This window comes from Pseudophryne corroboree, chromosome 4, assembly GCF_028390025.1.
Source record: "Pseudophryne corroboree isolate aPseCor3 chromosome 4, aPseCor3.hap2, whole genome shotgun sequence".
In the NCBI taxonomy this organism is placed as follows: domain Eukaryota; kingdom Metazoa; phylum Chordata; class Amphibia; order Anura; family Myobatrachidae; genus Pseudophryne; species Pseudophryne corroboree.
The window spans coordinates 822,140,871-822,146,162 of record NC_086447.1 but is presented as its reverse complement, the minus strand read 5'-3'; positions in this window follow the sequence as shown (position 1 = coordinate 822,146,162).

Sequence of the window (5,292 nt, the reverse complement as noted above, 5' to 3'; positions counted from 1 at the left end):
GGGGGGGGGGGGAGGGCCATTTTTTCTACCAAATCTAGTAAAAAAAAAAGGCACTGCAGCCACCTCCTAGACCAAGAACGCCCCAATATAACAGCTCTCTCAACCCATTAAATCTCATTTACATTAGTTCCATGAAACAAAATCTTGCTGTTACATGTGGGTGAAAAACAAGACACATGGAAAATATTTAAGTAGGAAGACAGTACAAATGGTGTAATGGTTAGCATTACTGCCTCACAGCACTAAGGTCATGGGTTCAATTCCCACCATGGCCCTAACTGTTTGTATATTCTCCCCGTACTTGCGTGGGTTTCCTCTGGTACTCCGGTTTCCTCCCACAATCCAAAATATATTGGTAGGTTAATTGGCTTCTGACAAAATTAACCCTAGTATGACTGTGTGTACGTATAAATGTGCTAGGGAATATAGATTGTAATCTCCACTGGGGCAGGGACTGATGTGAATGGCCAAGTTTTCTCTCTAAAGCGCTGCGGAATATGTGTGCGCTATATAAATAACTGGTAATAAATAATGGTCTCAAGCCACCAAGCACCATCTATCAAAATATCAAACTCTTGTACTAATCCCCCAATATTTTGCTCCCTTAGCTTTGAGATCCATGAGTTTTCAATGTAAAAGAGCACAACAAAGGAATATAACTCCACAAAGCATCATTTTCTCACTAGATCCAATTTTTTCCACTTCATATTGTTTTTTTATGTTTTTTCCAGTTTTATAAATAAATATATTTGAAGGTATAATAACAATATTATATATGAGTTAATATATAACTTATATGTTACAGAATAAAAACTGATGATACTGTCAGTTTCCTTTTGATTTTGTCCAAACACATGACATAATTCAGAGGCCACTTGATGGTCCTTGATAGCCCTTCTGGTTCTTTTCAGAATTTTCAGATTGCAAATGCATCCCATTTGCATCTTTTGCCTCAAGGTTATCCTTTCATCATAACCATGTCAATTAGATCTTTAATGTTTAAGAATGTTCTTCACATATACTTTGGGAAACTCATAAAGCTACGATCGGGGGTAGCAAGCAAGCACAAAATGACATTTCTCAGCTACTAGATGAACATAAACAACGACCCACACCTTCACCACTCTCCGGGATAAACACCATCAGAGACAGGCTCAATACTATCCTGTCATGTATGCCGGCCAACATCTTAAGAAAGGGTATTAAGATTGGGTTTGCTGAACAAATAATAGCACTCTGTGAGACTGATGTCCTACTCCCAATATCCAACCCGGTCAACTCCTTGCCCCATCTTTTTCGCGATATAGAGGAATTTGGTGCACTCTCTGGCTACAAAATGAATGCACAAAAAACTGAGGTCCTTGACTTCTACATCCTTCAAAGCACTAAAAATACTCTAGAACACTCTTTCCAATTTCGGTGGAATAGGCGCCAGTTAACATACTTATAAGTCTCCATTACCAAAAACTATCGACAACTCTTCCAGGCTAATTACCCCAAATTGATAGCACAATTCCAGAAGGACCTTGAAAACTCTGTGTGTGTGTTTCATCCTTTCTCTTGGATCGGCCGTATTAATGCCATTAAAATGAATCTACTGCCAAGGCTATTATATTTGTTTCAGACATTGTCAATCCGGGTGCCCCCTATGTTTTTAAACAATGGCAACACATCACAGCACAATTCATTTGAACCAAAAAAAGACCTCGAGTAAAAAGCACAGTGATGGCCCGTGGGGATTCCAAATTTTAAATCCTATTACTTAGCTGCCAGATTAGCACAATGTGTATTATGGAATGGCCCTAAATCTGAGAGTGTGTGGGTCTTGAGAGAAACCTATCCTCTAATATTGCACTCCATATCTTCTTTATTGTGGCTCCCTAGACCGGGCCATCCTTGGGTTGTCCTTAACCACCCTCTAATCTCTCACACTTTAGATGTTTGGGATGTAGCTAACCACCAATATAAAATCGCCTCATATCCTAGTCCTCTAATTCCGCTATTCAATAACCCCACTTTTTGCCTGGGCTGTCACTCACCTGCTTTTACGTGCTGGCAGAATGGTGGAATAACATTGTTATATGACATCACACAGAACTCGTCCTTCTCCATGTTTTTAGGTATCCAGACCAAATTTTTGCTTCCTCATAATTTTTTCTTCCAATATTTACAAATTCGACATTTTAACTCCATGATAGCAACGCAACTTATTCATAGTTCTCTCACCATTGTAGAAGACTTAGCTCTTCATGGGAAACCCACAAAGAACATATCTACACCCTATACACGCTACTTTCACCCCCACCTTCAGCAGATAGAGATTCCCATGAAATCGCTTGGGAAATAGATTTGGGGGAAACCTTAGATAATGACGACTGGACAGATATCTACTCGAATATAGCTTTAAGCTCCATTTGTGTGCAAATAAAAGAAAATGCATACAAGTTATTTTATAGATGGTATTATGTCCCTACTCGACTCAACAAAATGCACCCTGAAATATCCTCTCTGTGTTGGCAGTGCAATATGACTGGTGGAACGTTTCTACATATCTGGTGGAGTTGCTCAAAACTAGCTCACCTATTGAAGGAACTTGAGGAACTTGGTGCTCTGGCTAACTCCATCCTACTGTAGGTATCCAGATCAATATTAGTTGTAAATATTTTCTTCTTCCTGTAGGTGTCTCTGAGGCATCTCATCACCAGAATAAATTATTCACTCACATGGTATTGGCGGGCAGATGCAGCATAGCCTCAGCATGGAAGTCCACTGAGACACCTACTATGGGTGAAATTATAGCCAAAATATGACATATCCACTTTATGGAATATATCACTAGCATATTGAAGGGCTCTTCTAAAAAGTTTGCTAAGGTCTGGGAATCATGGACCTCCTATTTCCAGGCTCCCCTGCATTCAAGTGATCACTTTCTATTTTGTTTGACACATTGACCCCAATACTAGGCTGCCCAGCCGAATAGTCATGGACCTGACCAGTCGAGTTACCCCTCTCTTCCCTCACCTACTCCCCTCCTTTATCTCTCTTTCCTTTCTTCTTTCTTTTCCTCTCCTTCTTTTCATTGCTCTATTCTTCCTCTTCTAAAGAGGATAATTAGATGAGACTGTATATCTGATTTGCCCCCATATGTGCTCAATGATTGCCTTTTATTTCCAATTTACTTATTTCTCTGTTATTGCTTGACAATTCTTTTGGACCTCTACGTAGGTCATTTCTGTAATGTGTCTCATCTTACTAATAAAATATATTATAAAGAAGCAATGTTCTTCACAGACTTTAACAAGCATTGAGAAGAAATTAATGTAATCAACATATTGACACTCTTTATGTATGTCAAGTAAAACATGGTATGGGCATTGAACCAGTAGAAGAGTTTGTAATGCTAGATCCTATCTAGGATTCTAAATATAAAGAATTTATATGTGAATATATTGACCCATTTTGGCCCAGGTGGGTAGTTTACTACCCATTTTTCGAGATTTTTTTGCGAGATGGCTAATGAAGAAAAATCTGGTGGAATTTTTTTTTCAATATAATGATCAAATATTGAAGTGCTGGGTAGAAAACTACCCACCTGGGCCAAAATGGGTTAATTTCATTTGAATAATCGTTTTAACATTTAGGGCCGGACTTACTGACGCCCAATTCAAACTCAGCCTTTTTTTAAAGTAGCTCTGCCTTGTAAGTGATTGTCCCTTTAAAAAAGTCAGAAGTTGGTCAGCAACCCGCACAGCCGCCGAACTCGGGTGTCCTTACATCCGGCCCTTAGACACTTTAGCTGGGATGTAACCACTCCCTAGTAGGCGCTAGATCCATGTAGATATGATATCTCCAATATAGATGTCAAATGAGGTATGAAAATATGATAAAATATTTAATAAAATAAACATAAAATAAGACAAAAATATAGAAATATAAAACACATGTGGTGAATCACAATGAAGGCAGGAAGGTGATCGTACCCGTATATTTGGTGGGAGCTACAGGTGTTGAGAAAGCAGAGTACCCCGGGAAATACCCTGCTATAGGCTCCAGAGATTTGATTCCCAAATGACCGCCCACGTGACCCACAGCATGCAGAGGTTGTCCATCATGATAATGGAATAAGGCACAGCAGGGCAAATCCTATCAAGAAGCCTATCAGGTAAAATGGGGGAATTGGAATGGCTTGTATCAAAAAATTTATATAATATTATAGCTATTACGGAAACATGGTGAGATGACTCCCACGACTGAGTTGTAAATTTGGAGGGCTATACACTTTTCAGGAGAGATAGGGCTACCAAAAGGGGAGGAGGGGTATATCTCTATGTAAAACCATCTCTAAAGCCAGGCATAATAGATGTTTTCTTACGAGGGAACTGGAGATAACGTGGAATCGCTATGGGTTGTGATCGCAAGCGGGGGCATTGAAGCAAAAAAACTAGTCATTGGCACGTGCTAAAAACGGATATTAGCATACATGACAAGGAACAACTCTGGCAGAGTGAAAGAAATGGCTAATAAGAGGCGTGCTTTCAAAGCATTTAAATCAAATGGAGAGAAGGAGGTATTCCAGTATTACAAGGAATGCAATAAAAGATGCAAAAAGGTAATTAGAGCAGCTAAAATTGTAAACGAAAAGCAAATAGCTATAGAGAGTAATGCCAATCCTAAAAAGTTTTATAAATACATAAAAAGTAAAAGGTTAAAAAAGAAGAACGTAGGCCCTTTAAAAGATGAACTGGGAGCCTTAATAAACGATGAAAAAATAAAAGCGGATATACTGAACAATGTTTTTTCATCAGTATTCACCAGGGAGGATCAGACGGTGACAGTAGTGCATAACAACAGAGATGATAATGATTCGTGGCTAGATACTTGTTTAAGTGAGGAATTAGTTCTGGAGAGACTAAGCAACATAAAGATTAATAAATCACCGGGCCCAGATGGCTTTCACCCAAGGGTTATTATGGAGCTTAGGGCTCAGCTGGCAAAACCCTTATACTTGAATTTATATAGTTCAATTAGATCAGGTATAGTACCGAGAGATTGGCGTATAGCTGAGGGAGTTCCATCATTTAAAGAGGGATCTAAAAATCATCCTGGGAACTATCGACCAGTTAGTATAACCTCTATAGTGGGTAAAATATTGGAAGGAATTTTGATGGATAGCATAGAGGATTATCTGCAGAATTCTAAGTGTATTAGCAACAGTCAGCATGGGTTTGTGAGGGACAGATCGTGTCAAACAAACTTAATTAGCTTCTACGAGGAAGTGAGCGATAATCTCGA